Raw genomic sequence first — 21873 nt, 5'->3', positions numbered from 1 at the left:
TGAATAGCTGCCCCTCCTAAGATTTACGGAAGCTGAAGATTGAGAAAACCACACCACAACACCTGATGATGGTTAAAAGATACAAAAGATCATCAAAAAAATCAGTTTGGCATCACCAGTCAACAAGGACCCCAGAGATTTTTTTCTTGTCCTGTGCTTCTCACAAAGGATCCCGGCTAAACCACTCGGGCACAAGTCTTGCTGCTTGTTAAACAATTGAACACAAGAGCACAACCAAATGAAATATCAGAGAATGACTGTCAAGTAATTTAAGAGATCAGAGAAACAAATACCACCTTGCCCTACCTACAAATACCAAGATCCTATAGGATCTGAATAGGCACTGAACTTTGTTGAACCATTCTTCCTAGAAAGATAAACTAATTTTATCTGTAATTTGTACTGTAAAATAACTGTCCCAGAACCATGGGTTTCATTACAAAGTCAGCTTGAGTAACCATTTGCTCTTACTTTTCAAAATAAGGGACTGTAATATAAGAATGCAAACCCAGCCACATTTAAAAATTCCTCAACACCATCAGTTGTGGACCTCATGATTGGCTACCAGTTAAATCTTTTTTTGCCCCTGGGACACCTTTTTAAATCACTATTACCAACTACATCTTTATTACCTGTAAGAGTATGGCCGGGATGAGATGATGGAGGGAAACCCACCCAAAATTCTGATGTTCTTCTTTTTGTAAGACTGAACTTTTCCCAAGACATTAGTGAAGCTGCTTCTTCAAGGATTTTATTGTCCCACATTTGTAGTTTAAAGACTGTTTGCAGAGTGAAGATGCCCTTTTGAAGAACAGAAGTTTACAATAAAATGAAGCTTCCCTCTCCAAAAAAGTCATATATACTTTTATTTAAACAAGTCCTTCCATAAGATTCTTTCCACTAACAAGTTAGGCTAGGTGTCATTTAGAAAACAGTTTCTGTGGAAGGTTTTCAGGATTAAACTGTCAACTGGTACCTTCAACTATCCAGAAAAGTCATATCCACCTTATTGTATTGAAATTATCACCTGTTATCTTAAGTAGCAGATAATCTTAAAGGATAAAAAAATAACTTTTCTGAATTCTTGTCTTGATAGTACACTCATGTTTTCTAACTGAGAACTACGATGCCTGAATATGTGCAGCTCATGCTCTCACACAGCAGTCACGTCCAAGATTGGGATTCACAAGTACGTATGAGGACTCAGCTCTAATCCCCTCTGAATGAGCAAAACAGTGACACAATTCAGTTTAAAAGAATAAAACTAAATCCTAAATCAAAGCCTAAGAAGCACACCAAACTTTCCTGGTGCTGGGACAGTAGCCTGAAGCTTCACCCTCAGACAAACCCCACAGACCTCCACCTCTCCTTGGCTATGAGGAATTCTGAGTACTGTACGGTATCAAATACCACCTGAAATACTGTAGCCCTCAAAGCCTTCACACAGATTTTTTGTTTCTCTACAAACTGCATTCAGTGGTAATCTCTACATGTGGGTTCACACTGGCTTAATGTTTCTGTGTTATTTTATGAGCCAATCTTTTGTGCTTCAAACTTCTGCAACTTCTAGATATTAAGAATGAGGTTGATGTAGTTTAAAATACCACACTAGAACTTCAAACACTCCTGCATATCGAAAACAAGCTGATTTGGTTTATAGCTAGCATGGACAAGCTTGTCCATGCCCATCGATTTTGCTAGCACCTGATGGCTATATTGAAAGCCTGTTTTTTTCCCCATGAAGGATTAATTCTAGAGACTGCTGAACATGCCAAGACTTTATTACCAGTACCACGTCAAAGCAGCACCCATAGCCCCCTTTGAAAATGGTATCAAATCCACAACAGGGTCTTGTCTTTACTTGGGACTAAAGCTTCCAAATTTACCCTTCACAGCTACACAATTCTTTTTCTTTCCTTTTTATTTTTTTCTGATGAACTTCCACAGTGGAAAACACATAAACTGTGAGGGAAGACACACACCAACCAACATGTATGCTCCTGGGGTACACTACATTAATTCTTGATATTACATTATACTCTTTCATCAACACAGATCATACTCTCATTCTGTGCCAGCTGTGCTACTGAATGCATATTGAAGTAGTACCACTTGGTAGAATGCATTAGCTTAAAAGGTATAAACAGTAGCTCTTCTGAGACATTTTTTATTATCAAACTTTAAAAAGGCCTTGTAAATGAGAAATGAAAATAAATGTACTACTGATGCTCTGAAAGTCCTGCAGACCTCCACAAGAGTTGTAGATTCTGAAGTATTCTTGACATTAAATGCTTTACTGGCTAGAGAAGACAAATTGTCTCTTTTATGAAGAGTCCCTACTCATATGCCAGCCACCACATCTCCTAAACCAGCATTCCTCAAATCAAAGTCCACAAGCTCAAGGCACATTTCACCTCGCCACCCCTCCTACTTTCCCCTCCAGTTTGACCAGCACTTTGCAGAAAGCAATGGAGAGTTGCAAGGGTGCCAGTGGAGCAGAGGGTAGAGGTGACTGCTGAAACCAGGCAGGGGTGATGCACTGGCAGTGTGGAGAGTCAGGCAGGCAGTGCAGAGAGCAGGACAGCACAGCTGCTTAGAAACAGATGCAGCCACCTTTCAGCATGTGATACTCCTGGTGTATGGAGGCTACACAAGTTAGAGGTACAGCAATGGGCTCTCCTGCTGCTCCTGGCCACAGGTGAGCTCTGGCTCTCACCAGTCTCCATGGACAGCTGCTTCATGGAGCAAGGCCAGAAGAAAATATATTTTTGAAAGGCTACATTTCAGCGATTTAGCTTCCTGAGCTGCCTTCCTGCTGGCCTAGTGACAGAGCTGGCACAACCGAGAGAAGGCAGGAATGTGCAGGGGGAAGCAAGGCTACAAACAGCTGTGTGCTTAGCTCAGCTGGGACTTCGAGCCGTACCCAGATCACAGCTCCTTTAGCACAGCTTGACCAGAGATCATTTTATTTATGCTCCAGCTAGTATGTACATCTCCACCTAAACGTATGCAAAATATCATTTATTGCTACTGAGAAATACAATACAAACAAAAACACTAATAAGTAAACCCCATAACTGAAATGCAGGAATCTCAGCTTTCTAGAAACGTTTCTTCAGTTACCCATCACTTCCAAACATCAGTATGTCACTTGTAACTTATCTGGGTTAAAAATAATCATTTCCCTTGCTCAGCTATTTTTTAATCTGGACCAGCTTCCTGATCAGGTTCACCACATGAACACCCAAGCACATATAAGGGGGTGGCACTGTTTATACCAACAGCACCACAGAGAGAAATGCTTTTTGAAACTACACCCACAAATACACCTTTGTAGTTACTCTCTTCTGTGCCGCAGTTAAATAATAAATCACACCTTATTGTCAGTGAAAAGTCACAGAAAGCATCAAAGAAAGGACAGAACACAGAAGAACTCAGATTTAGACATTTTAACAGAAACGTTAAAAAAGTTACGATTCTGACCCATCAATGGGTCTTGCAGGTTAATTTTAAAGTAGGCGCAACAAGAGAAATGGATACGACCCCAATCCAACAATTTGCTAGAAGAGGACAGATAACTTAAATTACACAGTTTAAACAGCCAGTTTGCTGCTTCAGGGTATTACAAAACTGGCCAAAGATGATAAAAAAAATAATCATTCACAGATTCTACAGCTAGAGCATTTTATGGTCGAAAACTCTGTGGTCTCTAGCAAAACAGCACAATTTGTTTAAAAACATGGCATGTAAAATGTTTTGGCATAAAACCCATTTAAATAACAAGCCCATAAAGCTTGCTGGCACCTACTTAGACAAGAATGGAAAGAAAACAATCTATTCTAATTCATTCAATTCCAAGAACTGGATTTGTGTTTTAAATTTAATGTTAATTTATACGAATCAACATTTTAAACTAGACTTCAAATACACATGCCTGCAAGTTAAAAACCAAGTTCAACAGATACTTAAGTTGACTTACTAAGTCCCTTCTCAACTTACTCTCTAGGTGAAAATATCTATAGAATTTGTGCTGGAAACAGTGCTGATAACACAGGGATGTTTTCCCTATTGCTGAGCAGTGCTCACACAGAGCCAAGGCCTTTTCTGCTTCTCACCCGACCCCACCAGCGAGCAGGCTGCAGGTGCCCAAGAAGCTGGGAGGGGACACAGCTGGGACAGCTGACCCCGACTGACCCAAGGGACATTCCACACCATATGGTGTCATGCTCAGCATACAAAGCTGGGGGAAGAAGCGGGGGACGTTTGGAGTGACAGTGTTCATCTTCCCAAGCAAGCGTTAGGCATGATGGAGCCCGGCTCTCCTGGAGACGGCCGAACACCTGCCTGCCCATGGGAAGTGGTGAATGAATTCCTTGATTTGCTTTGCTTGCACAAAAAGGTTTTTCTTTACCTATTAAGCTGTCTTATCTCAACCCAAGAGTTTCCTCACTTTTACTCTCCCAGTTCTCTCCCCCATCCCAACATGGGAGCAGTAAGCGAGTAGCTGTGTGGTGTTTGATTGCCCGCTGGGGTTAAACCACGACAGCTAAATATTTTAACAAATATTTTAAAGTAAGGGAAATTGCTTCTTACCATTGTTAATACTCAAACTCCTGTAAAGTAGTTAAAAGATCTTCTCACTCCCTACAACACATTTCAACTGCTCAAGAAAGGCCTGGGAACAATACATAAAAAATGTAAACCAGCTAAACTGAACCACCACTGTCCACAGAGGATTTGTTTTTACTAGTTATCATAACAAAATACAGCAATTTAAAAGAAGTTTGAGAGCTATTTCATATATATTTTATTAGCTGAACACCCTGTCACCTGAGACCCCAGCATAGTGTTTTATTCTGTGAAGAAATGCAGTAATGATTTTTGAGGTGCTCTCTTGTATTTAAGAGATGTAGGATACTGCCAGATAACTGAGCTGTTCTATCTTAAGCAAGTAAGTGCATTACAAATGGACTAAGATGGGACTTCTATGTTTATCAGTTACAGTTTGATAAATATTTACACCCAAAAAACATTGGTCAAATAGAAACAAAAAAGTTTACACTTCAACATGAGGAAACTTGATAGAATCTTTGAGAATTAAAAATTAAAAAGTCAGGTTCTTTAAATCATTAAGTAAAAAAAAAACACACCACCAAATAATTAAACATATAATAAATACATGGCAATTAATGTCTGTAATAAGCTGACAAGAAAACTGGTGGAGCTTTGATGTCTTGAGTAGCTCCAAAATCAAGGTCAGCAAACTTTCTGGAATAAATTATTTAGGTAGAAGTTAACTGCTTTCAATTCAAGAGTAAATGGGTGAGCTGTAGTTTCTTATCAGAACACAAAGGACTCAGACTAGGTTCCTCCACTCTAGCCCTAAGCAATTTATGACTAAGAATAAATGTTGGCATTAAAAACCCCAAACAAACAAAAACCAACCACTTTCTCCAGCATTTAAAGATTTTCAAAAGCAGTATTAGAATAAAAACTACATTTGAACTTGGCATTGAAATATATTCCTGACACGGACTACATTTTAGCATATCACTGCATTACATACAAGACTGACACAAATAACAGAATTGATTACCGAGTACCTTGAAGCATGGAACAGTGGAAGTAACACCAGTGAACACACAGGTTTGAAAGAATGTGCATCTTTGGATAGAAAAATCAAAACGTTTGCTATGTAACAAAGCTGTGAAGCCTGAAGTGTAAACTTTAAGGTTTCATTAATGTTACTTTTGATCTAGAATCTTTGATAATGAGTTTCACCTATTCCATAAAGGAAAAAAACAACCCTCGCTGTACTGTGTAAGAGGAGGTTTTCCAGAAGCACTCAGTTCAGGTAACAATTTTATATGACAATTGATTTGTAAAGCATGAGTACTGGACATAGTGTTCCTCCCTTTCCTACCTACCTCCATTTTTTTTCCCATCTTTCCTATAGCATTCCACCTCCTGCCGGAGAGACTTCAGCTGGAAAATACCCTGAAAATAACAACTGGCCCTTTTGTACCAACTTTGGGGTTTAATGAATCAGTATGGTGATGAGTATCAATCACCACACTGCCAATTATTCTGGCCAGTGGACAAGGCCAGTCAGATGAAGCCCGACAAGCACCCCAGGTGACAGGACCAGAGGTGGCTAAGGCCAGGACCTTTGCTTTCCGGGATGTTTGGAAGATTCTCTGAACATCTCCTCAGCCGTCTTTCCTATGTTGGCTTGACCTTTTCTGTCCATTACAGTCTTCATCTCACTTCCTTGCTCCTCCTCCTCTCGCCACATCTCATTTCAGCTATCTCCCCTCTCATTCCATGTTCCTTGCTTAGCTCATCCCTCGTTCATCTGAAGGAGCTTGCTACCATGATTGCTGTCAATGTACAATCACTTACGTAATACATGTATTTTTTTCTTATTTTGCATGCCTGTTTTATCCATTTAGACTATAAATTCTAAAAAAGAGTTGGTAATTCCCACCCTTTTATACTGCAGCTACCACAAGAGAGACGTAATTTCAGCTGACCATTACACACACTGTAACAGACATGAAAACTGTACATCCAGCCACAGTTCCTTGGCAGGAACACCTCTACCAGTCTAAACTGGCATCCCCGTTTTATGGCACAGTTATCTTGTTGCTTTTGTCTGTTCCCATGCAATGAAAATATTCTCCATCCAAGAACTGGCAATGAGCAGATTCATTTCAACTATGTTGAGTGTTATGCTTATCATACAATTTAAGTGCCTTGCACTTCTCCCTTAATTTGAGTACAAGTTATGAGTTTTTACATGCAGAGGTATTATTTGATATTGTACTGCTTATAACCCTTCAAACCCACAACTGTAAAGACATCAAACATACAGCTGATGGGCACAGGCTTAGAAAGGGGAAAGTGTACAACTTGTCAGTAAACTTGACTTGGAAAAAGCTTCTTACGGAACTCCAGCTATACCTTACTTAGTCATCACACAGTGCTAATCCATTTTTATTTTTATGTTTAAAATATTTGTCTGCAATAGTACAAGAGACAAGGGAAGAAAAAGCAAGGAAGACCTTGAAATGAAGACATTTTTCAAGACATGCTGTGCCAAAAGTAGTTTACTTTTCCTACAGGAACTGTATTCTTGGAGATAATACAACTAGTGAGCCCAAAGGTACATGCATAGGAGGCTCAATCACATGAGATTAAAATCTTTTCCATAACCATGTTTAGACATTTGCTCATATAAATTCAGACGCAAAAAGGACACCTTGTCGAAAAGTCTCCCACCATTCCCTTACAATCTAAAGGCTATAAAAGGAGTCTATGTGGCAAGGGGAAAAGAGGGCTCAGAAGAGCATGTACCCATCAAACATCTCAAAAAACTGTTACTGCATGTTAAATGAAGTTGAGCATCTATCCGTATGGACTGCACCATAAGCAACCAGTGAGAACTTCAATGAATAAACAGTTCTAAGGATGGTGCAACTTATTTCTACCAAACGCACAAGAATTCTCTCATGAATGTGCCCAACAAGCTTATAATTTTGGATACTGGCATGCTTTGGAAACAGATCTGCAAGTGTGCTTGACTGGTTTAAAGAACCTCGACTATTAGTTGGATTAAAACATCCATTAACTACCTAGTACCAAAATACACAGCATTATCCAACTTAACAGTCTCTAATGCAAAAAGTCCAATCTTTACCAAAGCTGCACAATAAACAGGCAGAAGGACAAAATCATTTGTACCTATTGGCATGGTAATATAGACACAGCCAGGTCCTGAGCATGCTGTTTCTCCTTTCCAAAGCTTTACTACACACAACTACCCTAGTTACCCAGTGTGACTGGTGTTAAGCAGGATGGATTTTACTTGTGGTGTCATAAATACAGTATCTGCTCCACAAACTCTGAAATAGGTTGCAGGTCTTAATTGTCCTAATTTTATAAAAAGAAATAGCCTCTTTGAGCCTACGCCTCCATCTCTTCACTGCTATTGCTGCCTGTGCTAGCTGGATAAAGCATGCTTCTTGTAAAAATAAACATGCATTCTCAGAAAGTTGCAATGTATCTGTAAGGACTAACACAAAGATTATCATTTCACCTCGAGTTACCAGACAAACATTGGCCTCAAAGCATCACCAAAACCAGTCACACAAATTAAGGATAGAACAGCATATGTATCCTACTCTGCGCACATCTTCTCATAGAAATGTACCTATATAAACAATATTTTAAACAATATCAAGATAAATATAAACCATTAAAGGATGCCATTAAGATTTATATGTATTTTCCAAGTCATTCCTTAAAAACTACATCTTCCATTACCAGAAGCTGATTCTTTCAAATTCAAAAATATTTTGGTGTTCTTGCTTATTTAATCGATTCAGAAAAAGACAGCAGTATGAATAGCAAAACCAGATGTTATTAATAATATCTAATTAACAGCACAACCTTCCTACTGATTCAGTGCAACCCCAGAAACATGGAGTTTCTGTTGTCTTCAAGCAGCCAGGACAGATAGGAAGTCTCTGGGAAGAACAGATTAAAAAATTCCTGTTAACAGCTGTGTCTTAAAGCCACCCCTCACAGCCAGTAAAGCTACAAGTTAACATTAAGAATTTAAGTTTCACGTAATAATCTTTCCATCATGCTGAATTTAACAGTGAGGAGAAATTGCAAGTAATTTTGCATCTTAAATTTGTTCTGCACACCAAAGAACAGCACTAATCTACGCAGAACATAACAAAAAGCACAATGATTTTATAAGCAGCAACAACTATACTGAAAATATTAAGGTAAAGGTTAAATAGAATGGGTGCTTTTTCTACTCATATAAGCAGATGCTTATGTTAATAAGGGTCATGTTTTATGTCAAAGATTTTAACATTACAGGGAGACAGCTTTCAAAACAGCTAAGAATTGTGGAAGCTCTTTCAACCATATACTCAAGATTAAAGCTAAACATCTGAAAGTTTGGATTTTCTCTTAAATATTCTCTTTCACAATTTAAAAAAACCACACTACATTAATTGTGTCCCAGTAGCCATATTTAAGTATGTGTGGTACGGGAATGACTGGGAGGCGGGGAGAAAGATGTAAAAAGTCCCATTTACAGAAGAAGTTCAGTTGTATTCTATTCATATATCATTCCCATTATACATAGTATCTATGTACTTTAACTAGAGCATTTGATATTAGTTATGTAAAGGGAATAACTAAGATGCTTGCACACCTTTTAAAAAGTAAAAAAAAAAAAAGCTAAACCAGTTAATAATCAAAATAGTTGTGTAACACTCATTAAAGGCCACTCTAAATATTGCAGGTTAAATATTGGGCTACTCCACAAACTTTTATCCTGCCAACCCCTGCTTGCTTCCTTGAAATAAATAAATAAAAAAATTTCTTACTACTGTTGTGAAATCACAGAGAAATCCAAATGACTCAATACTAATATTTACATATCTGTGTCCCACTCAATTTTTTCTTTATGTGCTGTCACAGAAAAATGCCAAAAATAAATAACTCTTTACAAAAATTTGAATTCTCTACTAGAATTATGTCCAATAGCACTGACAGGAGGTAACAAAAACACCTCTTTCAAAACCAAGCCTATGTTTCTGAGATAATACAAATTCAATTTATAACAAGGACATATTTTTCCCTCCCGTGTATAGAAAACATGCCTGGCTATCAAGTAGTGTGAAGTTTTCTTTTTGCAAATTAAGCAGTCATTATTAGATGGGATATTTTAAATTATCTGCAGTGCTCTTCTTCCTCAGAATGCTATTTTCTGTTACCTTTAGCTGATCTAAAGGTGACTGCACCTGAAAGACATGGTCTTTTCCTGCTCTGGCTATCTTCTACTTAGCCAGCCAAGCTTCAATCCAAATCACTGCACTGGTCTTGCTGTCGTGCCAACAAGAGCAAGGCTGGACCATGAAGCCTAAGGAGAAATTATACTCTTCTATTTTGGAAGCAGGTCATACTTGGACCATTTTAAAGTGGTTATCAAAATACAGCTTCATTGTGACGTAAAGAGATATTACAGTATCTGCTAAAATAGATCAACTTGGGTATCAGTTTTACAAAAACCTACAGAACACCTAGCCTCTGAAACTGCTTTCTCTGAACGTACTCTATGCAAAGGGAAGTTCTATAAAGCTACGGTTAGTTATGTGTGCAAAGTATAATTTCAAGCAAATACTGACATCTGTTTAAAAGCTGGGAAAAGATTTTTACAAAAAGCATAGTATTCCAGTTGCAACATCAAGAATGAGATTGATAAGGCTCATTAAATCTAGATTTACAGAAGCAGCATGTTGGCATTCTACAATTTCTAACAGTGCTATTTCTAACTGCCATGTTCAATGCAGTAAAAGTGTCAACAATTCTGCATAAATACAGCTTCAAAAGTTCCTAAATGTTTAGAAGCAGGATTAGTGATACTTTAGCCAGTACAGATTTTGTTAAAAAAGTCCACTTACTTCTGAATTTTCTTTAAAACAAAACCATGAAACTTCACCTAAGTATACAAATAAAGATTAAGCTCCTGACACTTAAGCTGTTTCACTTGACTGATGGAAATCGTTCCCATCATTTTTCAAAAAGTCAACTATGGATGTCAAGCCTCCTTACAAACTCCAGCTCAAGCATTATCCAACTCAGTATTAAATTACAGTTTACATAAACACACAGCATGAAACCTTTGGAAACTTGTGATTTGCTAAACCTCATTGTTAAAGTGCTCAGCAACAATAGCTACAAACAGCAAGACTTTTGTGCATGTGTCCCCGCAAAAAAACAACAGCATAAATATTGATTTAGAGCAAGAACATAAAGTTTAAGCCTTCATATGAAGTAGCACATTAACATCTGATTTCTAATGCAAGATAAATGGCTTTCTTTTACCTTAAAAATAACATTCAGTAAACTAGAAAGAGAGCAGTATGTTTTAAAAACTTATTACACTACTTAGTATTTCAAGTTAAAAGGATATCTTTGAAATGATAACTATGTATTGTTTGAAAATATTTTGGCACTGGCACAGATTCTGGAACGAATAGCCCAAGCTTTAAGTTAATTATCCTTTTACAAGAATTGTGGTCTGAGAAAATACAACTACTTCATAAACATAATAATCTCTCAGCATAATCACCTTTGGCAATAATGTTCCAGAGCAAGTTTGGATAATCCAAGATAAACCATGACTCCCATTCTTTCTCTCTGTGCTTTTGCAGTTCATATAAAAAATTCAAAAGCAAACATAAATGGTGTGTCTCAGGCTGTACAAGCAAACAAAACACAAGCTTCTGTGAAAGCAACACATTACATCCAGCAATAATTTAATCAGTCAACAAGAGTATGTTACAGAAACTGGAATTCAACAACAAAATCTGCAAAAGCTACATTATGTTCTAGAAAACAGAAAGGGACTGAAGAAAATTTAGTCTCAAGTACAGAAGCCGTGTGAAATAACCATGATGCTACTTACGGTGCACTCGAATCCCAGATACTCTGTCCATTTATTGCAACCCCTTTGTCTACACTAGAAGACACCCCCAAAAAAAATCGCTCAGAAGCCACTTATCCCTGCCTAACAATATTGCAGATATTTTGAACGTAATTTAGAATTAAGAAACATGACAATTAGCTACTGCTAAGACAAACACTATAATTCAAATTCTGTATGTAATAAGTGACACTAGGATAAATTAAGTCAAGCACCCAAAATTCAAAGTATTCCAAAAATCGAGCTTCTTCCTAACCAATTCCTAGTCCCCTTTCTTTATCAGTTCTCATTAAATACCCCGTGCTCATCCACTACCTTATCTTGCCCAGCTCCCACAACTTCTGTTTAACCCCATCAACCTTTATGCTGCTCACCTATAGGTCCAGTTCTACATCTCAATTGTATGTATTATCTAGAACAGCCGATATCATTACACTAGCAATTTGCTTATTCTAAACATGATATCTGGTTTGATACTGTTGTATGACTTGAAGTAAATTATTTCACACTGAATACTTCAAAGATTATCAACCTAACAAACATCCCTACGCTCCTTCATAAATTCCAACCCATATATGCTGACAATCTGTATATGCAGAACAATTTCTGTATGTTACCCCCTAAATTACAGAAGGAGAAGATTGTTGGATTTCATTTAGAAGTCAATACTGCTTCATAAGTGTCCTGGAAAATAATGAGAGAAGCAAAAAATTATGCAAAGCATGTGTATTGATATCACTTTCCTTGGGAAGAAGACCTTTAATTCGCGTTACTTCAGTCAGCCTATATACATCTTTAACATCACAAGTGAGAGGACAGCAAACTGTAGTGCAGAAGGGAAAACAAACAGTTGGAAAACTTTTAAATAATACATGATGGAACCACAGCCAGATTATACTCATCTCTCGCTGCTGTGGAATCATTCCCCTCTTCTGCTGTGCCAGCAAATGAAAGCCTGTGCTATGCTGCAAAGAGGGCTGCTGAAAAATTCTGAAACCTGCCTAACACTGCACACTGGTGCCAATTCTTCTACTGCAGCAGTCAGTGACTTTTGCAAGCAATCCTATTGCACTAGCCTGCTTCAGACAGGATCCCAAGCATGTTAACATTCCCCACTCTAACAGCCCTACAAAACAGCAACATGGATCAGTTACCCCAGTAGTGTAATTCATACATTATTCAATCTAAAATGCATTAATTCTTGGCTGCTGAGGTGATACCTTTTGTCTATTCACTGAACTAGGGCCAAACTGGATAGAACAGATTTGTAGGGGTATATTAGTATTAGCCATTTTTGTAACTCACTATATACTGAAGTGATAGCCAAGTTCTCTAATCACATCTAGGCTTCCTCCCTAGCCATCAGATAAGCCTAGGGAATAAGGTCCTCAGAACTCAGTCTTCTACTTACGTGATACTGTACATGACTCACTTGAGAAGTTCCCTAGAGAACCATCTATAGTTGACTTTTGAGAAGTTTAATTACATCTGCAAGTGTTTAAAATCTCTGCCAAGTCACTACTATAGACTTATGCCATCAACAGTGAAGTATAGCCTTAGATGAAGCAGATATAATAGCTTAGTAAAAAAAAAAAACCAAAAAGAAAAAAAACCACAAAAACAGATGGGTAAATAATGCATAAAATCTGTATGAAAAATTGCAGGGCACCACGTAAAATTGGTAAAATTCATTACATTAGGCACAGGCCTAAGGTGTGCCTGTGAATGCACATAAGGGAACATTTCCAGTTTTCTTGGAAATAAAATGAAGTTCTGGGAAGCTGCAACCACCATCACCAAGGAGCCAGCAGATAAATTCACCATCCTCACAAGGTGCCAGCCCCCCAACAAAATCCCTACCTCATTCAGAAGACAAACACTGTACCACTCAGGAATCAGCTGCTATATTGCTGCAGTTCACATCATGGCCTCTTAAAGCAAACAAACGAAAAAATACTGTAAGGCATACTGTAAACTGATTTACGAGCAGTGTAATTTTGCATGCTCAGATGATCTTGCAAAGCAAACTGTAGGAAAAAAGTGCACTGCCTGCCCCAAGCTATGCTGTCGCTATCTTTGAGTTCGAATAAAAACCCCAAAACCTACTGACATCCAGTTTAACTTAACACTTCACCCAAGTGTAAAACAGCTGGGCAAAACTGTGCCATTCAAACAACTTAAAAATATATTTCATGGAAATGGGAATGATGTACTCACTGTGCATCAGCAACAGCACAAAAATTTCAAGTCTTGGTAATAAAACGCTTCTAAAAAAATATTTATTAACAAAAAGAAAAAAAAAAAAAAGGCAAAAGTCCCTAGTCTCAAATAACACACTATTAACAACAGAAACAGAGTGGAATTTGCTTCTGCTCTATATCTCAGTTTGGAAAGAAATTGTGATGGTATTTTAGCACAAAGCAAGTGAAACTCAGATTCTAGGTTTCTGAGATTTTCTCCAAATTTCTGTTGGAATAATGGGTTTACTCCCACCAATAGCAGAAAAGATATATTCACAAATACAGATTTGAAACCCAAAGAAAGTTTAATGGTTTTTATTAGGGTTTGCCTATGACTAACTTGGCAAGTAGCTTTTAACATAAATTTAAAATCAAACATTTTGGTGACAGTTTTAGTTACATTTCATTCATGAGGCTTGCATTTTAAAGACAACACCCCCTTGTTCTTTCTAGTTTTATGTTTTTTACACAGCCCTATATAGCTACAAAATTTCCTACAACTACCCACCTCCAAATAGTCCATTCATAATGAAAGGTAATCAGTGATGTGACTTCACTGAAGTTTTGTTTGGTATTGGAATTAACTCCTGGAAAGCCTTTACAATGAACGTAAACCAAGATCTCTCTCAGATTCCTAACAGTCAGCCCACAACATTTACTATTTGATGTAATATGTAGAATACTTCTACTGTTCACCATACACTGCTAGCCTTTATTATTCCATCATCTCAAGCATTCTCTGTGATATTTCCTTGTTTGTTCTGAAGTCAAGAATATAGAAGGCATTCTGAAGCTACATTTCCTTGATATAGCACACTTGAGAAATAACATTTCATACAGAACAAACCTAAAATCTAACTACTTAAAAACCTCATTAATACAGTATTTCACTTATTCCTCCTTGGCTGACAAGGAAGTTTTATATATTTCATTATACAAGAGTTTACATTCTTTTCAGCTCCTGGGTTATGTCCAATTCTTGACAAGCTGAATGCCAGCATTTCTACAGACTAATGATGGAGCAGAACATAAAGCTGAAAGCACCCAAGTGATGGAAGAGAGCTTAAGATTTTCTTTCTATAAAAGAATGAACACTAGTCGTCCCTTCCCCATCCTACCCCAATAATTTTAGCTATTAATCAACAATAAAAGCTATGTTAACTTGCATAACTCCATTAAAAGAAAAAACAAAACCCACACACATTCAGGCCACACACTTTTTTGTGAGGCACTGCACTAGAAGGCAACATGAAGAAATACAATCTGCCTATTCTAGACATTTTTACATCTGACAGCAGGATTAGAAAACAGGTCTTACTTCAAATATGTTTATTTTCTTGAAAAAAATCGAGACCTGTATGTAATGAGCACTTTAAAATATGCCGAGTACAGCAGCTGATAAAAAACTGTCAGAATTTCAAAATAATTAGCTACTAAATGTGTAGCATTGAAACAAATACTTAACTTTTTTTGTTCAAAAGCCTAAAACTACATATTTCATGTACAATTTGAAAACTTATGCTTATGATAGAACACTTCATAATAATCCAGTACACCACCCTTAATGCACTGCTCACTTTTTAAGTCAGCAATACAGCCAATCAATCTAATAGTACCACTGCAATCAGTCATCTCATCGTGAATGCGAGAGCAGTTTGGCACATATCACATAACAACTGGTTAATATCACTCATTAGCATAAAATATCTCGTGGTAGTCAACATTTAATCATGCTATTAAGAGCTTTCCCTAGAGTAAACTACTTATCATTAAGTATTTCTGCCTGTCCCCAACAGCTCAGCTGAACAGGTTTCCTCCTCTTCAGACATCTTCCTACTCCAAACTACAAAGAAGTCATCCTTCCTAAGGAGAGCTTCAATTCCAAACTGAACAGCATATGCTTAAATTAATCCCTACTCTTCCTACATGTCTCACTAAGTTTTGTCACCTGTAGTTCGATGAGAAGTCAAAACACCAAGCAAAATCTTACATGAATAAGGATCTAAATAAAGAGCCACCCAAAACTGTGCTGCAACTTACTTAGCCATAGATAAGAGAACGGGAAGCTGTCAGAGGTGAGGTGTGAACATAAAACTTCATTTAACTGCTTACCAATTAATTTTCATACACTTGTACCTGTGACCCTTAACACTACACAAATATTTAAACCTGGACACAAAACTTCACAGCTTTCCTTAGGCTGAGCCCCAGGATAAAATGGAGGTGCCTATGTCCTTGGAGGAGGGAGACAGGATAGGGGACAGACTTCAGTATAAGTAAGTGTAATTGATTTATTTTGACATGAGCAGTGAAAAATTCACAGAAACTAACAACTAAACTGATAGGGTAGTGGCACAAGCAAACCTTCAGAGAGGTAGTTTACTTTTCAATTTCACACTACTAACAATGTTAAACAGCTTTTAACTTTGATATGAAACGATCTAAAAACCCATACCATTTAAAATTAGTAAGTCACATCCATTTAACAAATAGAATTCAGTATTACAGCTGACATAAGAAATACAAACTCTTTAAGAGAAGTAAATTTAGCAGACATACATGATGTTGTCCTCTATGGGACCAGTTTACAGGGCCTTAACAGAACAAGGAACCCTGAAGCAGAAAGAAATAAGTATTTATTAAGCAAACTTAGTGAGACATACAGACTAAAGTCATAGTGAAAGAAAACACATTTGTGAAGGACAGATGATCCACATTCACTGTAAGCACAGAAAATCCAAGACAAATAACTTGAACTTTAGATTTTGAAGGGCACTTTGCTGCCCTTTACAAGTAGAAATATTTCAAGATCCTAAGTGGTCATCAGTATCTTAAAATAATAGTCATAATATACACTTAAATCCAAAGAGTCTTACAGAAACTAGAAGCTTATCTAAGCTTCTGGTGTATGTTGTACCACTGAGACAAAACACTCACTGCTCTAGAACTAAAGACCCAGAGGACAAGCTGGAAATGCTCTCCCCCCTCTGTTCTCAGAAGAAGTTCTGGAACTTGGGGAGATAGGATGTAAGCGCTGGGTAAGAAAGGTTCACCCATCTACCTGTCTACAAAAATAAGGAGGAAGAAAAAATTTTAAAAAAGAAAATAGTTTGTCAAGCCTACGTAGTACATTCCCTTTTCCCCTTCCTGTATACATTCTTTTCTAGTCCAGCAATTTTTAGGAATGGAGCACTCTCTAGGGTTGCAGAACTGACCAACTGGCATGTATTACTCAGAATTTCTCTAAATATAGGCACAACAATGTTATTATAATATTACTAAACAAATACCACAAAGTTCAAGTTTAGAGAACAAGTTATTGGATAATATTTTATTTAATATTAGCTTGTTCATTACTTTTTAAGATCCAAAATGTCTTAAACAAATGCCTTTTAATAACAAAGATTAACATAATAATATTCTTCCTAGCAAAATTGCAAGTACAGAGGAAGCTCTCTCAGGAACTGAGTATCACCCCCTAGAACTTAAACAGTAAATTAAGAAAGAGACACCTATCAGAAGAGAAGTAGGTATTCACATTCACACAGAGCATCCAAACATTGCTAATTTAACGCTTTTAGGAACCTTAAAGTAGGGGCCAATTATTTAAGAATTTAAGACTACTTCCAGTCTAGCTGCATAAATATGGTGTAGACCTATACGAAACATCCAGCTTACTTTAGCATTAACATCTGTACACCTGAGAGAACCAACACCAAAACTCCCTCTGCTCTAGTCCTTTAACATTTATGGCAATACAAATTCATGAGTTACACATACAGTGCACTCTTAAATTCAAGGCATGAAAGTAGATTTTGAATCTAAAACACCAGGCAAGCTGCCACGACACAGAAGAGGTACATGATGATTTAACTGTGCTATCCTAAAACATTTCTAATGACAGGTACAGCAAGCTATATGTTAATTATTTTAGCTATTGTAATTGTTTTACTTTTTCATTTTACTACCAGCCAAAGCATTCAAAACACAAGCCACAAAAACCTTGTGACCTAAAGTTTCATAAGAGATGAAAAAATATTTACAGAGAAAAAAAAAAGTATTACCTCTGTTAATATTAGCTTTTATTCTGCAGTAAGTCAAGTATAGGACATGGCACTTAATACTACTTTTACTGCCAGTTTACTTCAATTTGTATAGCATTTAAATAAAAGCTGCAGATTACATCTGATTTGCCTCACTAAAGAAACCTGCCAAGTGCAGAAAAAAATATTTACTAACTGAAATCACATACAATAATAAAAGTCTACAAAATCTGACACTGTACTCACACAACAGAGTTTAAAGCATACCACCAGTGCTCTTTGCTTACTCCAGAGTAAGAAGTATAGTCATCGGACAAGTGAACCAGTTTGGAAGATTTACAGCAACATACATTTCACAGGACTCCGTAAGAAAAGATCCAAAGGTAACATGCATCCCTGTCAGCTTTGGTAGATCAAAAAGTACTTCATCTGTATAAGCAGAGACAGAACAGGGCACTGTAATGCCCACGAAGCAAAGCGAGAGGTGCAGTCATTTTCTCTTGTAGTAGCATTAACATATATAACATACAATTATACTAAAAAGTTTCCTAAATCAAAGTGAAGAATATGACATCAAACATAAGTAAAGACATGGGGGGAGGAGAAAGGGATAAAATATAGATCTGAATGTCCAGAGTAGCAGGGGAAAAGAATATGATGCAGAAATGTAAGATGATGAGATGCAGGTCTTTGAATTCAAAGACAATGCGCTTTAGCTAGCAGTCAGACTACTGAAACATGGTACCAGCTGTATTTTAAACAGATTGCAGAGATAGGAATATCAGCAGAAGAGGGAGGAGGTACTTGAAGTACTCCAGATGACAGATACAGGCCTCAACTTCACTTGTAAAGACAGAAAAAGAAAACGTGGTCTTGAAAATGTTGTTTGGACAAGGAAGAAGGAGGATATGAATAAAACATTACTGTGGATTCAAGGGAAGAAAGAGGGCTACTCCCAAACAACTGCCCTGGGCAAGAGAGGATTATATCACTGTCAGCAGCATTGCAAATGGCAAGCAAATGAGTTAAGTTTGAGAGAGATGATAATGAGCTCCCAGACATTCAAAATGCTTATGATAATAAAAAACATCGCAAGACCTGAATGAAGGCGCATACAGCCATGAAACTCTATACAGAAATGCAGTAACCTAAATAAAGGAGATAGCATGCCAAATTTCTGTGAACGCTGAACGGCTCAGGATTAGTGGGAAGACGTTACAAAAGAGGAAGAATTCTTGCAGCAAGCAGCAGCACAGATGCCAAAGAGGGACAAGGCTGTGACAGACAGGCAAGCTTCCCTACGTCCTATCTCATTCTCACAAAGCTAAAGCAGCTTAGTGATACGCCTCATAAAAAGCACAGCTAGACTTTGAAAATGTAAATAAATTTTTGATTGTATTACGGCATCACCTGACAGATGCATAACAACCACTTTCAATTACAATTACTGTGGTGATTAAGTAGCGAGAGCGTATTACATTTAAACTAAAATTACACATTTCAATCAGTGCTTGAGTTACTGAAAAATACAGACAGCTGCAAAGAAAGGAGTATTACACTCTCTACTTCTAATGGTTGGCTGAAAAGGCTAAACTTCTTGAGTGACATCAAGAGGAAAAAACCAAGAAAGTCACCTTGTGTTCCAGGAAGATTTTCTTAAAAGAAAAGTAACAACAATTGCGCTTTAAAGGAGTAATTCAAAGAGATATATTTTTTTTAAAACGTAAGTACAGCGAACTCTAAGATGTCAGAAGAATCTTAACATACTTCCCTGAAGAAGTAGCCCTCCCTGTATTTGCTTGGTATCTTAATTTGCCTTTGGCTTCAAAACTCTAGGCTTGCCAAGAGCTATTCCTTTCAAAACCTCAGGAATTCCATTACTAGTTTTAAGCTAAATTAAAGGAAAATAGAAGCATTCAACGCATGGCGAAAGTATGCACAAAGTGTTTGTTGATACTCATAAATAGACTGAAAAATTTAGACATGTCTGAAGGATAACTGCTGTACAGTCAGCTCTGTTTTGCTCTGCTGTGCAGCTAAGCAAAAAGCTACTGCTGTCATTTCAGTAAAGCTCGGCATGAGATACACTGCTACCCAGATTGAACATAGCACTAAATCCTTCATTTTTCACTTTAAGTTTATATATAAACCAATGTTTGCATTTCTGCAGAGGAAAAAATAAATAGTTGGAGTTTCCCCTTTAAAGCTACTGTTTCGACATCTCCATTTGGGAAAAAGATGTCACTGTCCTAGGGCATGGCAAAACCTGTCAACTCTCCCCCCTGTCAAACATCTTGCAAGCCATGAAATAAAGACATTCCGTGTCAGAAATACATCTAATATTGTGCTGATGAATATCTTTCCAATGTTCTCACAATAGGTCCCTTCCAACTCGCCATGTTCTATGATTATAAACAAGCAGTATTACTACAGCTACTTTTACTAACTAAATTATGATAAGAATGAAATGCCCCCACCTGCCTATTGTGCCAGTGTCATACTAACACATGCTAACACGAGAGCATAAAACCCCCCTGCAAAGCATTTAAGAAAATTTGTTTGAAAGACAAATGTTTCATTTGTGTCAAGGTGAGTAATCCCAGCAGGCAAGAATTACTATGCAGTTTAACTTCTTCAGCAGCAGCCACAGAAAACAGTGGAAATACCAGCACATCAGTTTAAACTGCAGCTCCAGTGAGAGATCGATCAAAGCTCTGTACCTTCCATGAGAAACACAGGCATCTAGGTATCAGTATATGGAAGAGTGTTTTACCCTTGAAAAGGAAGGAAATTAAAGCAACTTTTCACCATTGAGTAACGGATCACACAGTAACGGATCAGTGGTTTACAGTAACCGTTACCACTGTATGAATGGCAGCAGGAGCATCTCAACCCTGCCAGGATCAGAATCACTATGACAAAAAGCCAAAGGAACAAGTTTGTTCTTCAGACTAATAAAACAGTGCCCGAGTCTCTCCTGAGTTTGCAGTACAGTCCAGGAAAGCTATTGCTATCTCAGATATGCCCTATAGTTCTCAGCTTTTATTACAAGCATAGATAATTCACACAGTATTTCTGAATCACATTTTCCTCAACAGAAAATGTAACAGACACATAAAATCACAGAATGGTTTGGGTTGGAAGGGACCTTAAAGATCATTTAGTTCCAACCCCCTGCCATGGGCAGGGACACCTTCCACTAGACCAGGTTCCTCCAAGCCCTGTCCAACCTGGCCTTGAACACTGCCAGGGATGGGGCAGCCACAGTCTCTCTGGGCAACCTGTGCCAGTGCCTCACCACCCTCACAGTGAAGAATTTCTTCCTAATGTCTAATCCAAATCATTCTTACGTCAGTTTAAAACCATTCCCCCTTGCCCTATCACTACACGCCCTTGTAAAAAGCCCCTCTCCAGACTTCTTGTACGCCCCCTTTAAGTAGTGGAAGCTGCTCTAAGGTCTCCCTGGAGCCTTCTCTTCTCCAGGCTGAACAAGCTGAAATCTCTCAGCCTGTTTTCACAGGAGAGGTGCTCCAGCCCTCTGATGCTCTTTGCGGCCTCCTCTGGACTCCCTCCAACAGCTCCTCATCCCTCTTGTGCTGGGGACCCCAGAGCTGAACGCAGTACTCTGTGTGGGCTCTCATGCACAAGAAAAGCTGAATAGCAAGATATACTTGAGTACCTTTGCTAAAACCTACATTTGGGAGCTTTTTTTAATCCTGATTCAAAAATGTACCAACACAGGGGTGTTTCTACCAACAGCCCATACTGAACCTGAACCTTTACACAATAAAAATTAAAATCTATGCGAAGTGGCAGGTCTAGCAACTGTGGCTGGTTCCAGAAGCAGAAGTAAATAAAGGTGACCATCCAGCACGGGCAGCTACAATAGCAATGACACGCAACAGAACGATTTTACACTTGCAGTAATTCAGAGCAACACATTGCTTAACGCAGATGTTAAGTATTACACTGTTAACTGAGAATCTGGCAAAAAGTTTAGGGATCATCCTGGACCACCTGAGAAGTCAGTGACAGATTAAGTACGGCTCATGTGACAAAAAGCTTCTCATCTCACTACCCC

General features: G+C 37.8%; 1 protein-coding gene across 8 annotated transcripts in view; it reads right to left on the bottom strand.

The window, feature by feature from the left end:
- Positions 1–21873, bottom strand: part of FRS2 (fibroblast growth factor receptor substrate 2) — a 51912-nt gene that overhangs the window by 24784 nt on the left and 5255 nt on the right. For 2 of the 8 annotated variants that reach the window (XM_030477974.2, XM_030477981.2), the window contains exons 2-3: positions 13370–13440; positions 9798–9906 (exon numbers count right to left, since the gene is read on the bottom strand). The exons of 1 other annotated variant lie outside the window; for it this stretch is intronic. The gene's annotated coding sequence lies outside the window, so the exon portion shown is untranslated. Of the gene's footprint in view, positions 1–8451; positions 8529–9797; positions 9907–13369; positions 13703–18059; positions 19899–21873 lie in introns of those variants that run through there. 5 more of the 8 variants (XM_030477978.2, XM_030477982.2, XM_030477975.2 and 2 more) reach the window with 4 other exon arrangements.

This window comes from Strigops habroptila, chromosome 3 (genome assembly GCF_004027225.2).
Source record: "Strigops habroptila isolate Jane chromosome 3, bStrHab1.2.pri, whole genome shotgun sequence".
Classification (NCBI taxonomy): Eukaryota; Metazoa; Chordata; class Aves; order Psittaciformes; family Psittacidae; genus Strigops; species Strigops habroptila.
The sequence above is the reverse complement of the archived record's forward strand: the minus strand, read 5'-3'. Positions and strand labels throughout refer to the sequence as shown.